This window comes from Ixodes scapularis, unplaced genomic scaffold (genome assembly GCF_016920785.2).
Source record: "Ixodes scapularis isolate PalLabHiFi unplaced genomic scaffold, ASM1692078v2 PGA_scaffold1__304_contigs__length_218370807, whole genome shotgun sequence".
Classification (NCBI taxonomy): domain Eukaryota; kingdom Metazoa; phylum Arthropoda; class Arachnida; order Ixodida; family Ixodidae; genus Ixodes; species Ixodes scapularis.
Window position 1 is genome coordinate 27291716 of NW_024609846.1, and position 16423 is coordinate 27308138.

At 45.7% G+C, this 16423-nt stretch overlaps 1 pseudogene; it reads right to left on the reverse strand.

The window, feature by feature from the left end:
• Nucleotides 1-406: 406 nt before the first annotated feature.
• On the reverse strand, nt 407-3204 carry LOC115318335 (annotated as a pseudogene).
• Nucleotides 3205-16423: the final 13219 nt, after the last annotated feature.

The following is a 16423-nucleotide window of genomic DNA, read 5'->3' on the forward strand; positions in this document are numbered from 1 at the left end:
CGAAGCTGATGTGGTAGTCCGGGGATGACACTTCGGCGAATACGCTCCGTCGCTGTGCATCCCCAAACAAGGTGCTCCCCCCCCCCCCCCCCCCCCCCCCCCCCCCCCCCCCCCCAGCGTAGCTTGCTGTCCGGACTTACACCGGTCGCACTCCCCTGTGACAACGGGTGGCGGGTCGTCTGGGTGTCCTCGTCGTCTTGCGAGGCCAAACTTATACCGAAGAGCCGGAGTCATGGCGGTGCGGGTTCTAATACGCCGCAGGATTACCCTATCGGCCCGACTGAAGCGTGTCGGTACGGTTCCTTAAGGGTCTGGTGGTATTTGGGCAGCGAGGGTTTCCCTTCGATGCTTAATTTTCAGGGACAGAAATGCGTCTGGGTTGAAGAATAGGACATTATTTTCTCCTTCACGACTGACACCCTGTTGGTCCTGATTTGGAAGCACCGGCCCAGATTCTAGCGCTGCTTTGGCCGGGTTGTGGGCCTCTTCGTTTCCGTGGATGCCGGAATGACCCGGCACCCACCCAACCTGAAGTGTTCGCCCATCGAGTGCGAGGAGCTGAGCGAGTGTCCTCAGCTGGCGGACCGTCGTGTTGTATGAGCTGACGTCCTGACACTCAGCGTAGGCGTCTTTGGAATCGGTGAAGACCCATATAAAATCGAACGGATCCCTGTTTGCATTCTGTTGACGCACGGCCTCACGTGCACCCTCAAGGATTGCCTGTAGTTCCGCTTCCTTCGTACTCATTCTTCATTGATTCGGCGGCTTGATGTGGTCATGGTATTTAATATATGTATTCCAATGCTCGCTTGGTCGTCTTTGCCAATTGCTGCGTCCGTGTAGACGAACAAGTTAGTCGTGTCGACTGTATAGTCTTTGACAAAGACTTCATGTTCCCTAGCCCGATGTTGTCGCCGCGCTTCGTAATCCTTGCCCATGTTCCGGGGCAGTGGGGCGAGGGTGGTGAGCTGGATTGTTGTTTCTTCTAGGCTGAGAAGCGGAATCTGAGGGAGGCTGTCCGTGTCGTAGCCGACGTGGCGGAGGATAGCCCTTCCCGGTTCCGTGGATCTAAGACGATCGAGTTGGGCCGTCTTCAGCATTTCCGCTCGTTCTTTAAGGGTGTTAAGTCTGGAGTGAATATGTAAGTCTTCAATTTTTGTGAATTTCGGAAGCCCACTGACTACGCGCATTACTTCTCGGTTGAGTCGCTCTAGCCGGAGTTCTTGAGTCTGCGTAAGTCGGTTGTAGTTATAGGAGTATAGCACCTTTGAGGCAAGGAGTGCCAGAGTTAGGGCACGTGTCACTCCCTCTGTGGCTCCCCATCTCTTGGTGGCTACTCGGCGAATGAGGTGGAGTGTGTTTTTCCAGGTTTGGACAGTCCTTTTCATCCAAGTCGATGCATTTCCGTTTTCATCAATAAACAAGCCCAGAATACGAATGTTCTTGACCCTCTGGATTTCCTCACCCTTCAACGTCAGTCGGATGTTCTGGGTCTCTGACTGAGCCTGGATCCGCCAGTTCCCTAGAACGATATATTGTGTTTTTTCAGTCGCCACAGCCATCCCCACGGAGTCGAGGTAGTTGGTGATGGTATCAAGAGCTTTTTGTAGTACCTCCTCTTGCCTTCCCACCGCTCCACCTTTTGTCCAGATGGTAATACTATCTGCATAGATGGTAAAGCCGAGACCTTCGATCTCGGCTAGGTGGCGCGGTAGGTCAGCCATGACGAGATTGAACAGTGTTGGGGAAAGCACTGCCCCTTGCGGGACCCCGACGCCGCATGGCGACTTCGGGCCTTCGGTCTTCCCGACTTTGACGGTGAATTTCCTTTCTCGGAGGAAAGATTTGATGAAGTTCAGCGGTGCACCCCAGATGCTATGAGACGCTGCACTTTCGATGATAGATTTGTGCGACGCAGAGTCGAACGCCTTTTTTACGTCCACAGCGACGATGACTCGTGGATCGACTCGTGAAGGTGTCTCCAGCATGTCGTTGTAGAGCATTAAGAGGCTGTCCTGGGTACCGAGGTGCCGCCGGAATCCCGTCTGTGTGTAGTGAAAGGTCCCGTTATTCTCAAGGGTGGTTTGGATTCTGTGCAGTGCCATTCGTTCCGTCAGTTTGCAGACGTGTGACGTAAGCGAAATGGGCCGCATGTTGGCGAGGGTCGTCATGGGTTTGCCTGGTTTGGGAATGGTGATCACCCATGATGTTTTCCAGTCTTCTGGGATCTGACCCGTACTCCAGATTTGATTTATCCAGTCTAGAAGTTCTGCTGTGTGCTTGTCGGGAAGGTTCCTCAGTAACGAATATGTAATGCCGTCTGGGCCGGGAGCACTTCGGGTCTTGCATTTGCTGAGTGCTGAGATCAACTCCCCCATGGTAAAAGGAGCACTAGCTGGGTCCGCAGGATCGTAATCTAGAATCTCGTAGCACTCGGCGGGTGTTGGGTTCGCTGGGGGCGGGAAGAAGAGGTCTCCGGCGTCGGCTGCCACCTTGTCTTCGGACACTTGTAGCGCCAGCGCGATGTTCTGCGCCGCCGTCCGTGTCTCCTTTCTGCCCTGCATGGCTTGAAAAGTTCGCCATACCTTGTCCAGGCCAGTCTTGCCGTCGAAGGAGCTTGTATAGCCCTGCCACTCCTGCCTTGCTAGGGTATTCGTGTAAAGTTTTGCTTTTGCCGATGCCCGATTGAGCTTGGCTCGCAGCGTAGGAGTCTTTCCTCCTTTCTTGTACTTCTCCAAGGCATCGACTCTGGAGGCCCATAAGTTAAGAAGGTGGGAATCCGGGTTCGGGTCCCCTTCCTTGACCTTAAAGTATGGGCGCGCCAATTACGACTCCCAGTTTTCCCACGATGTCAAGCAAGTTTTCATTTTGCTGGGGTGGGATTCCCTTTATCTCAACATTTCGATTTCGGCTGTATTGCTCGCAATTTACAAGCCGACTTTCACTCTCTCTGGTCTGCTGATACAATTGCTTGCATTCCGATCAAAGTTCGTTGTTTTCCGTCCTGAGCTCCGCATTTTCCTTTACTGTTGCATTTAGCTTATCCTTCATGTCCTCGAACGTTTGGTTAATAAATTCCATACTTGCTTTCACGTCCCTTAACTCTCCGCGGAGCTCTCTTTCAATCGTGCTTTTTAATTCTTTGTGTCCTTGCCTCAGTTCTCGCTTAAGGTCTTCAAATAGTTTTGCCATTTCCTTGGCCATTTCTCGTTTATCACAAGGGGTTGTTTGCTTATAACCAGGGTTGTAAAGTACCTAGGTACAAGTAACTGTAAATCGGTATCTAGGTACTTTTGTTGTACCTGAGGTACAAACCTAGGTACTTTCATTTCTCAGTATCTGTATGTGTATCTTAGGTACATTTTCCAGTAACTTGTAACTAAGTGAAGTTACTTTTTATAGGTACTTTTCTATTCACTTCATCAAAATCGTAGAAAATACAATATAACATAAAACTGAAAATAAACTATAATTACAGCCGTAAAGCAATTTAACATCACGTAGTGTTTCCACGCAATAGATCGAACTCAAATTTTGCACTTTACAAAACTGAAAATGTTTGTTAAGAAAAAAAAACTGGGAGGACGATTAATCTTCGCCTTTAAGAGTTGAACGCGACAGAGTTATCGGGCCCCGTTCGCATGGCCTTCTCAATCGCTTCTCATGCTCTTGAGTCACACAGCGACCTAGTTCTTATGATACAATATTCGCGACGCGATCGAGGAGCTTTTGCCAGTGCTTTGATGTCATTTTACCCCGCAAGGTTTATTTATGTGCTTGCTCGGCACCCGCAGACAACACTCGATACGATAATGCCTTTACCCTGACACAGACAGACATCGAGGCACTCCAATGACGGCAGGATCGCAGTGCCATTCCCAAGCCCTCCGTTGCCTAGTCGGTAGCATGTCTGGCTCGCAACCGAAGGGTCGTGGGTGCGATCCTGCGTAAATTCTTCAAATTTGTCTTTAAGGCAAATGAATTAGTTTATCAAGTGCGATCATTTGAAACATGCAGTGACCATTAATTTGTGTGTCTTTAACCACCTTCATTCCACACGTAACGCCAGGTTTCACATGAGCGTTGTGGGTTGTTTGAAATTCCCGCGCGAAGTCATGTGGCTGTGACGTCACGACCCTATCGACCATTCAGAAATTTCCCGTCACGCCACCGACGCCCGACGGATTTTTTGTGACACGAGCTCCTAAACGTGCTCGCGTTAAAATATTTTCTTCCTTCCTAAAAACATTGACATCAATAAAGCACGTTTATCAAACTTGTTTTTGTGTACATCCCAGTATACAAAGGATTTACTTCCAACAATAATGTGACAAATTTGAGAAAAATACTTGACGTGAAAATAAAAAGTATCTTTGAAGTAACTGTACCTGTACCTAGGTACATTTTTAAGCAAGTAGCTAGATACGCACCTAGGTACAATTTCGTATGAGTCACTGTAACTGTATCTTAGGTACATTTTTGAAGTAACTTTTACAACCCTGCTTATAACGTCACAAAAAATATGTGATGCACTTTCAAACAGAAGACACGAACACACGCTTTGCAGGTAGAAAACACAAACCTGCTGTGTTCGGCGGCAACAAAAAAGAAGAAAAAAATAAAAATAAAAATAACGTTTCTCACCTGCAAAGCAGATAAGACAGAAATTAGATGCTTGTTGGTCGAAGAACTGCTGCCGAACCGCGACGGGCCTGGCTCCGCTGTCTTCTTTTATAATCCCCGATGACCGTAGGCGCCGTCTGTTGGCGTCCTTTGCGTTGACCACGTGACAATGACTTGAATTTCCACGGATGATGAACAGCGAGAAATGCCGATAACCGCCGCTGCAAAGCAGATAAGACAGAAATTAGATGCTTGTTGGTCGAAGAACTGCTGCCGAACTGCGATGGGCCTGGCTCCGCTGTCTTCTTTTATAATCCCCGATGACGGTAGGCGCCGTCTGTTGGCGTCCTTTGCGTTGACCACGTGATAATGACTTGAATTTCCACGGATGATGAACAGCGAGAAATGCCGATAACCGTCGCTGCAAAGCAAATAAGAAAGAAATTAGATGCTTGTTGGTCGAAGAACTGCTGCCGAACTGCGATGGGCCTGGCTCCGCTGTCTTCTTTTATAATCCCCGATGACGGTAGGCGCCGTCTGTTGGCGTCCTTTGTGTTGACCACGTGATAATGACTTGAATTTCCACGGATGATGAACAGCGAGAAATGCCGATAACCGTCGCTGCAAAGCAGATAAGACAGAAATTAGATGCTTGTTGGTCGAAGAACTGCTGCCGAACTGCGATGGGCCTGGCTCCGCTGTCTTCTTTTATAATTCCCGATGACGGTAGGCGCCGTCTGTTGGCGTCCTTTGCGTTGACCACGTGATAATGACTTGAATTTCCACGGATGATGAACAGCGAGAAATGCCGATAACCGTCGCTGCAAAGCAGATAAGACAGAAATTAGATGCTTGTTAGTCGAAGAACTGCTGCCGAACTGCGATGGGCCTGGCTCCGCTGTCTTCTTTTATAATCCCCGATGACCGTAGGCGCCGTCTGTTGGCGCCCTTTGCGTTGACCACGTGACAATGACTTGAACTTCCACGGATGATGAACAGCAAGAAATTCCGATAACCGTCGCTGCAAAGCAGATAAGACAGAAATTAGATGCTTGTTGATCGAAGAACTGCTGCCGAACACTACTCTTCAGAGCAAAGTGACTTCGAGTGTATCGTTATGAAGGTACGATACCTGGAAAACGTTTCCACCTCGTGCGCTCAGCGTCCTATTCGGCTCATCCACCGAAAGTGGTCCCGACGTGACAACAAATGACGTCACAAAAATTGAAGCGTTAGGCTGTCGGTTGTCGCTATCTTTATGGCTGGTGCCAGAAGTCCCGGTAAAAAAAGTAGGAGCGAATGCGAGTGTCGCTATCGTCATGGCGTTCCAACTCCTTGCTGCCGAATAGTCCGTGTGCTGCCAAGCCAGGGAGCCGCCCTGCAGCAGAACAGGCGTCGGCCACAACAACCACGGCTGGGATCACGGCGGGAGACAGTCTGACACTTGTATGACGTCATCGGGCAGAAACTGAGGGACCACTTCTTTGGATGCGGTAAACACAGCAGTCAGAGACGCCTTCCAGGCACCATAAGAAAGGATCAGCGTTGGCAATTTCCACCAGCTGTCGTTTTTATTTCTGATAAAAAAAACGCAGAATGCATTTTCTGACCTTCTTGCTAGAGGAGTCAGCGATTTAATAGAACAACATTGCAAGTCTTCCGGCGCAGTATGAAAAAGTTAAAAAAAGATTTGATCACTTTTATTTGTTGTTACTCATTTATTTTGATTACTCAAAAATACCGTCAATCCCAAGAGGGACTCTAGCAGGAAAAGACGCAAAATACGAATTTCGTATGGATGAGAATTGGCACTGCATAGTGAAAACATGCGCATAAATACTATTGAACGGTGCCTAAAAAAATATCAAAATTTGTATCTCTAAGAAACATACTATTTAAGACATTAAATAGCAGGCCAGCCCTGGTTAAACTGTAGAAACAAATAGGTAGTCTTACATCTCTCATCCCTATGTAACAGAACAAGCATGGGTTATGAAATAGAAACTTAAACGTAAATACAAAAAACAAAGAGGAGACGTCTCAAACGCAGCTAAAAGATTTATTCATCCCACCTGCTTATAAACACACAGCCACAAGGTCACCAACCACACAACTTGCCCTTTGCTAGGACACAACACAAAAAGACACACAAAGGAATTACCAGAATAGGACAAAGGGATGCCCCCTCACCTAACAAAAATATAACAGCCAGGAGAAACCTTCCAAACTAAGGCAAATCGTTCACTTTTACAAAAAAAAAGTATGTTTTGTGGAACATCTGACACTACACCCGCAAACAACATTGATCCTACCATAAATTCCATAACCACCCCCTTAAAAAAGAAAAAGTAGAACTGTAAAGACATGTCTTTAACTCTACCAATCCTAAACACCAACTTTAAGAAAGCACTTCTGGATTTACTTTAACTAAATGCTGCTGCGCTTCCTCTTAAAAAAAACACGCACACACAACCTACACAATGGTTTGCAGGCTCAAAAATGTTTCGGCATTTTTCCCCAGCTGCAACGATGCCTGACTAATACAGTTGTCAATTAATTTTATTCGAACGGTTTCCCTTACCAGTCTTTTACTGTCATTCCCCTATGTCTATTATTTCCTTTCCTGAATGCAAAGCAGTGCGATTATTACACCCATTTATGTGCGTCGCTATTTCCGAATTGGTTGCGTTAATCCTTACATATCTCTTGTTTTCAGTCAACCTATCATTTACACACCTCGAAGCTTGGCCTACATATGTAAAACAACATGTCATAAAAATTTCATACACTACACTATTCTTGCAAGGGATCAATTTCTCACGGTGAGCTTTTCTACACTCATGCACTTCCGTTTCAAAAGGAGTTAGTCTACTCAGCCTGGAATCAGAACTAAATACAGTTTCCACTTTAAACTGCTTAGCACACGCCTCCAAGTAATGAGAAATGCCATGAAAATATGGAATCACAGCCGACTGTCTTTCCGACGTGTTTTCCCTTTCTTTTTAGAGCGCAGCTCTTAGGTGCCCCTTGCCGGCTTGAGCGGCGTCGGCGGAACCGCGAGGGCACGTGACCGCCCCCGAGGTCATGTGACCCCCCCCCCCCCCGGGAGGAGATTGAAGAATGAGGGGAGGAGGAGGAGGAGAAGGAGGATGAGGAGGGGTGTATACCTTCCCCTCAGTACCCTTCCCTCCTCCTCCTCAAGAGCTGCGCTCTAATTCGGCGTTACAGGGAGTTGTAAACGGCTTTGACTTTTTTTTGGTGCCGAAATTTGAATACTCTCGACCATTGACGCAAACAACTTTTTCATAATGTTTATGAATGTGCGGAAAAATAATGTTTTCCTCTTTATGCATGAATTTAAATGCATCTGAATGAACTCATCTTCATACCTCTCTTGCATTGACTTTGAGATAAAATGTATGCACGATCGGTCTAGAGCATTTCTGATAAAAGATTTTACAACTTTCGCCTTCACCATTTTCGACGCGCGTCGACGCGCGTCGGCGAGCAAGCGCGTGCGTGGCCGAGTGGTTACCGGGTGATTTCAGATAAGATCGACCAAAGGATGGCTAGTCGACATTTTCAAATCAACTGATGTTTTTATATGTTATTGTCTAGTGTCTGGTATGAACGAATCCAAACTTAGTTTTGACTAGAAAAAATACTTGGGGACAGGAAAAATCGTAAGGCATGAGGTGGTGGACAGTTGCATTAACGCGCACTGATGGAGGGGGCCCGTTTGAGAGTGAATAACTAAAGCGATAACATTAGGAGAACTCTAATACGTTTTAGGCGCAAACTATGGGTATAGCTTGCTTGTAATATAAAGTAATCATATTTATTTAAAATTTATTTATTTTTCTAAAAATTGACAAACATGCTTGCTCGAACAACAAATGGCAAACTTTGGAGGTCTGTATCTCATGAAATAATTTAATCATTATGATATAATTTGCAGATATTATTCTACTAATATATAGCTAATATTTAAAAAATAACTAAGGTATCTGTGTGATACAATAGTTAGGATATATTTAGTCGAACATGGAAAAAAAATCAAACAAAGAAAAATTCCGATGCGAATAAAAAAAAAACACCACCCTCGATTTTTTTAAATTTAGGTAACCTGTTATACTCTATTTCGGCATTCATTTCCATTAAAAACATGTTGCATCATTTTATTGAGAAAGAAGATACAACTCCCCAAAGTAGGGTCCTTTTTCAAAGCCTACACTTAGCAGTGTTTTATACAAGAACTGACTCTGAGTTACAGTTTCATGAAACCAGCACACATCTTTTATATATTTTTATTCAGATGAGGCCAATGATAACTAAAGAAATCGTTCACACACTTAAATTAAGGAGAAACTACGGTGTACAAAGAGGTATCATATTACGGACTAGTGATCCGAGAAAAGATCAAGCAGCCATCGGCCACTAGGAACTTTGTTTACTTTATTCTCCTGCGACACTATATGCTATTCCCTCTTCCGCTCTACCTTCATCTCTCTCTCTCTCTCTCTCTCTCTCATATATATCCCTGATATATATCCAGAACAAAAACATGTTCAAGCATTCCCTTTCTGCGTGGTAGTGTTCTGTGGCTAGCAAAAATCATTTCCTCGCTAAGCTCACGATTATGGCAAAATAGTTGCCGGAAACCGCAGACGACACTCGTCGCTAGTTCTGGCAAAACGGTCGATACAATCTTTTTTTCGCATTTCCCCGCTCGCTGTCAAGGACAAGGGGGTTCGCTTCAACCAGCAAAACATGGCCGCCGACGCCTGTTTACTGAGCAGTCATGCCTGTCGCCATCTCACTCGCTGGCGTCACGGGCGATAATATCAGGCACAAAGGGGCACACCAACCGGCAGCATTATCCCCAAATACTCGAGCCTCGCGTAAATACATAGAGTGTAAACGCTGTCGCCATGTTATCGTAGTAAGACCGCCCCCCCCCCCCCCCTCCCCCAACGGGGGACTCCAGTACGCGACGGCGTACTAACACAACGGCGACGATATCGACATCGCGGGCTCCGAATTTTCCCATAGTTCTACTCCACGGGCATTTCTCGAAACGCTTGATATTGTGTACGCCCGCCTGGAAGGATTTCAGGCGCGTAGTTAAGATAAGGCGGTTCTCCGCGGCAAAAGAAAGCAATTTCACAAAAGCTTAAAAGCGGCGGCGACGCGTGTGCGGTGAACGCTTGTAGTTTTGGTGTAGACAGGGTGTGTGTGTTCTCGTTGTTGACACCAGCCGGCGATAAGGCACTGCAGGCGGTAGCTCAGTACAGCAAGGGCTAATCCGAGTGACCATCAACGTAACCCCACCGCCAACCCCTCGCGAACCGGTCGCCGACATGGCTCAGGCTGTGTCATGAACCACGTGGTAGAAGCTCGGGTGCTTTCATATCAGCGCGTGGAGGGACGACAGTGCGATTCCGGAAAGTCTTTTTCGAAGGCCGCTGACCACAATTTTTTGTCTGGAGACTTCCCCTCTTTCTTCCTTTGACGTGGATCAAGCTTTGCCGACAGCCTCAGTTGTGACCTCTCTTTTCAAATGTACGTTTGCAGTGAGTGAGCACCTCAGCCTCGGACTTGTCACTTGTGCACCCAGTAGTTCTTTCACTTGGCAATTATATGCCATCAGTTGGGGTTTAATTTCTATTATTTATGTATACATTATGAAGACGTCCTGGAGCTCCGAACGAGTGTTTTGTGCAGATTACTTTTGCAAACACAAAAAGACTATACCAAAGCAGCGGAATTTTCGAAGTGTTGGCGAGTTGGACCTAAACTCGTTGAAGCAAATTCTTCCGCCTGACTGTTCCACCAAAGTGAGTACGATGGACTACCTGTGCTACCATTGCTTCATTCACATCACTAAGGAGATCTCGATGCGAAGCTCAGAGCAGTGCCCTGACATATTTGTGCCAGCTGAAGAAGCAATTGAAGATCTAAATCGCAGCATACTACCTACAGATGTGTCGCCGCTGAGACAACCAAGCGTCGTAAGAAGTCGGGACAGGCCTGCCTATGTCAAGAGAAAGCAGACAGAACTGGAGCAGGTTGCTGTCAAGAATATACGCTCAAGGCTACGTATTGCGTACGACAGGGACGCACCATCGGGGTCGTCCGAACCAACATGCTCCACATGCACTGAGTGGGTGGACAACTTTCGGCAGGCCTTTGAAACCGCCACCTCTCTCCGGGAACGTTGTCAACTGCTTACACTCCTGCCGTCAACACTGACGAAGAATGAGGTTCAAAAGATGATTCCACAGGCCTCAATGTACCTCATCAGTAAATCCCGAAAACTCAAGGAAAAGCATGGCGTGTGGTATGAGCCGGATCCTTACACGAGGTGCAAGGTGACCCCTGAGAACCTGTCTGCTGCCCTAGAGTACTTCACGAAAGACGAGCTACAATGTTCGCGCCAAAGTCCCAACCAGAAGGACGTCATCTCTGTCATGCTCAACGGAGAGAAAACGTTCGTGCCAAAGCGCTTCATGACACGCTCAATACGAGAGGCCTTCCGTATATACAAAGACAAGCATCCCGATTCCGGCGCTGGGCTAACGAAATTTTATTCGTTGCGCCCTAGATGGGTCCAATGTATTCCACACCAGGAAGTGTGCGTTTGTGTGCGCTGCGCCAATTATTATCTTTGTATTGCCGCTCTAGAGAACGTTACAGGCTCAACATTCAACACTGGTGAAATGAACTCGGCATTTCTGTGCGACCCAGCAACAGAACTGTGCCTTCAAGGAGACTGTGATCACTGCCCAAAAGGTCAGTTTCTTACACTCCAGGAACTTGATATCCCGGAGGATGAAGAGATTGTGCTTGCAACATGGGAGTCCGGCGACCTTGTGAAAAAAACTTTGGAACCTGAGACTTTCCTAAAAGTCATCCAAGTGACGGTTGGAAGTTGGTTACTTCACAACCATATCCGGCAAACGGAAGGTAAAGCGATCTACGATGAAAAACAGTGCATGCAACGCGGGAGCATTGTCTTTCATTTTGACTTTGCTGAAAACTGGACCATCGTGCTTCCTGACGAAGTGCAAGCATATCACTGGAAAAAAAAAAACAAGTTTCGATATTTACATGTGTAGTGACGACAAGAAAATCTACAAACAGCTTTGCCATCATCAGTGAGGACCTGTATCACGACGCCGCTCACGCTTGCTTGGCTCTAGAAAAAGTGAAGGAGTGGGTTGAAGACAACGTTGCGGTATACTCGTACGTGACGTACGTAAGTGACGGCGCCGCCAGTCATTTCAAGAATCACTACCAGCTTCACCAATTTGCAAAGGACGATTGCCCACAAGCCCAGTGGTTATTTTCTGCATCTGGACATGGGAAAAATGCATGTGACGGAGTTGGCGGACTCGTGAAGCACCAGGCCACGCTGAACAACCTGAGAGAACGTTCAGTAAGCGCAATTCAGACGGCCAGGACAATGGTGAGCGTTCTATCAAAGAAACTGAAAGGCGTGCATCTTGTATATCTGGACGAAAATGAGGTTGTTCGGTATCGTGAACAAAAAAAAGAAGAGTGGCTGACGGTGCGCGCCTTCCCTGGCATTCAGTCTTGGCACGCGTGGCGGCTCAGCAAGTCATCAACAGAAGGGACCTGTGACATATATGTAGCACGGACAGTCGGATCTGCTTGGAAGCAACTTTATTAAATGGGTACAGCGAGGAAAACCTTAGCGTAAAGTGCCGAATTTGATTTCCCAAGGACTGCTCATTTTGAATGCAGGGACATCTTATTTATCACATTTTTCTTCACGGGGTATTTAACCTACTGTTTTTGTTGGTGGTTACTAATAATTTTTATCTGATCACTATAAAAAAAAATCCCAAAATGTTATCCTCAAGCAGGATAAAATATATCGGCTTGCCACGATTCATTCATACACCGAGAGCATCGAAGCTGCTCCAGTTAGGCACTATGGCATCCGTCACCTGAAATTGTTTGTAATCGTAAATACACAGCCAACCTAAATATCTTACTATTATATCTTTGTTTTTGTGTGTGGAAGTAAAGTTATTTATTTTACTCTAGATGTAAAATATACCGGAAGGTACAACTTCACACTGCATCATCTTTTCTCAAATCATTAGTCTCTAATATGATACCACTTTGTACGCTTATGTAAAATGCTGCATATAGTTTCTCCTCCCTTTTACTGTGTGACCGATCGCTCTTTTTATCAATGACCTCATCTGAATAAATGTATATAAAAGATTTGTGCAAGTTTTATGAAACTGGAACTCAGAGTCACTTCTTGTATAGGACACTGCTAAGTGTAGGCTTTGAAAAAGGACCCTACTTTGGGGAGTTGTTTCTTCTTTCACAGTGCAATGATGCAAGATGTTTTTAATAGAAATGAATGCCGAAATAGAGTATAACAGGGTACCCAAATTTTAAAAAAATCGAAGGTGGTGTTTTTTTTTTATTCGCATTGGAATTTTTCTTTGTTTGATTTTTTTCCCATGTTTGCCTAAATATATTGTAACTATTGTGTCACTCAGATACCTTATTTATTTTTTCGATAATAGCCATATATTAGTAAAATAATGTCTGCAAGTTATGTAATAATGATTAAATTATTTCATGAGATACAGATTTCTAAAGTTTGCCCTTTGTCGTTCGAGCAGGCATGTTTGGCAATTTTTAGAAAACTAAATAAATTTTTAATAAATATTATTACTTTATATTACAAGTAAGTTGTACCCATAGTTTGTTTGTAAAAAGTTTTAAAATTCTCCTAATTTTATTGTTTTAATTATTCACTTTCAAACTTGCCCCCTCCATCAGTGCGCGTTATTGCAACTGTCCACCTCTCCCTGCCTTACGATTTTTCTTGTCTCCAAATTTTTTTTCTGGTCAAAACTAAGTGTGGATTCGTTTATACCAGACACTAGACAATGTCATATAAAAACATCAGTTGATTTAAAAATGTCGACCAGCCACCCTTTGGTCGATCTTATCTGAAATCACCCTACCGCGCTTGACTGTCGCGGGGAAGGTGTAGGTTCGATTCCAGTCAGCGGGCTGTCCTTTTATTTATTCTTCAACTTGGCCTTCTCGTAAGGTAGAGAACATTCTCGTCTGATCAAGTTCCGAATGTTCTACGCACCGAAAGGTCTACACCGAATGATCAGAAACCTACGAGGGTACATAAGGGACTCCGCAAGGCGAGCGGTGTCAATCTAGCCCCTGCGCACGATCCAACGGTTTCTCTGACATCGACGCCCGCTGTTTTCGTCTGTTTCCTTTTTGTTTTGGGCACAAGTTCGCCTCATTGAACGTTTAGTTTCTTCAGTTATTTTCGCCTCATCAATTGTCATTCGTGACATATCAGCTCATTTTTGACAGTAGTGGTTTGGGATTTTCTTTGCCGTACTCCCAACACAGACCTTCCTCAGTGCGAATTCTCAGATCCAAAAGTTGTAATACACACTGAGGAAGGTCTTTGCTGGTGACAAAACAGGTTGACAGAACACAAAATAAATGTAAGGATTAACGCAACCAATCCGGAAATGGCTAAGCACATAAATGGCGGATATAGCGAAGTGATTTCCGATTCCCGTTGACTTCGTTATAACCGGTCTTGGCAGTACCACAGTCCAGCGTGCTCTCCTTGCGACGCCTCCGCGACCACAGGAACGTAAATCAACACACGTTTCGGATGTACTCGCCCATTGCACACATGTATTCGTCCGCCATGACGAGTCAAAAATGTTTACGGCTCCCGACGGCCTTCCGGATCATTGAGCGCCACACATAGTATATTCTCCTAGATTTAAATGGACGAAAAATACCATCTCAATCGATCGTCTGGAGCCAGCTCACTTTGGCAAGATTTCCAGCTTTGACTCCAAAAGTACAAAGCGCACGTTGCTTGCCTCATCACCCCGCACTACTTACGCACGGACTATTTCCTGTCGTTGGTCGGAGAAACCCCCTGATCGACTTCGACGCCCCGTAGATATAGGCACCCATACCACCGCAACTCGGCACCCTCTACCGACCTCGTCGCTAGAGGGAGAGTACCTGTAGCAGCCGACTATCTATGAAGGAAAAAGAGGAGCACGAGCAAGGTTGTTCTCGGAGGCCGAGCTCAGAACAGCGATAGCTCCAGAACGAATCGGAGATGTATATATTAGTGTAAATAAAGTTAGGAGGGTAACACCGGTTTCCTTCACATTAATCCGAAACATAATTTTTTTTTTTCAAGTACTTAAGTCTATTTAAATCTACCTCTAAAGCGTCACAAAAGAGTCTTAGGGCTTTATTTTGAGATATGAGAAAATGGCGAGCGGGCAAACATGCAGTCCCCTACCAATGGGGAAAACGTCAGTTTTCGCCTGGGCCACTTCAAAGGTCAATAACTTAAAAAAAAAAAATCCTTCAAGCTTGCGTTTGCGCTTTTTTATTTTAAGAATGCTCTAAAAACACGAATATAAATTTTGTCAAAATTAGAATTTCGATTTCAGAAACCGTGCTTGAATTGAGGTGAAAACACTCGGAGATAGTTCATAAAAAGACGGAGCAACAAAGTCAAACTACTGTTAACAAAACAGAGATTATTCCTAGAAAACATAGCTGTTTGGTAAATAAACAGAATGAATAAAATAAGAGTGGGTGAATAGTGGTTACGTTCAAAGAGCGCACTGGTCTCTCTACTTCGACGATGTTAGAATAACCGGTTGTTGAGGCTTTCAATTACTCTACGAAGGCTATGATGGATACATCGTTATTCGATTCGAGCCAATATTCGCACACCACTGAAATGAAGTCATCTTATATAAAAGAAAAAGAAGAAACAGAACACGTGTAGCTATTATAAGAGGCTGTGATAAAGAAAGAAGTTAAACACAGCGGTAGTTTATTATTTGTTATACTGAGCTATGAGGATGAAGATCCCATTTTGAGGAGTGTGCCACTAGCGGTTCAAAAATGGCGCAGTATAATTCGTAGTTTCAAGGCTGTAAAAAGAGCTGGCGTGGCTTACTCTCGTATTTCGAAGGCTATTCGAATAGAGCCACTGTTCGCACACTTCTATGGTCTATCACTGCAATAATACTTAAAAAACAAGCGAGCTGGTGATGATTCATGGTAAGAAAACCCGAGACTCAGGAACACAGAAGGGGACGAACACAACACGACGTCTCAAACACAGCTGAAGGTTTATTTGTCAGACACTTGTTTAAAAAGGCGAGCCCCCCCCCCCCCCCCCCCCCCCCGGTGCCCCAACCGACATCAGCAGTCCCGAAGGTAGCCGCTTCCCCCCGTCCAGTCCACGTCAGCAGCCCCCCTCGCACACACAGCCATACACATGCGCTAGGCGCCACAGCGTCCATGAGAGCGTCCACGCAGTTGACTTATCACCCGCCACTGCCACCACCGCTAATTCCCCACTTCCTCGCAACGCTTCCTTGCCCCCCGCCGTCGAATCGTACACAAGCACACCACTCAGATATACCCCCTCCCGTCCCCCCCCCCCCCCTCTTACAGTTGCCGACGTAAACACAAACCTCGAAAACGCATGCGGAAACCCACCCAGTGAACCGAAATGCACCGCAAAGTAATTTCAAAGCCTTAAAGTTTGTGCCGCTATCCGTCCGTTCGCCCTTCTATGTACTTCCTTATGTTGAATTACTGTTACCAACACGCTCGTTTTGTACATACTTATCCCCGACCTTCCCAAAAACCTGCCTCCCCCCCCCCCCCCCTTTATTCCAGTCTCCTTCCAACGCCTTCACAAAAAAAAAAAAAAAAAAGA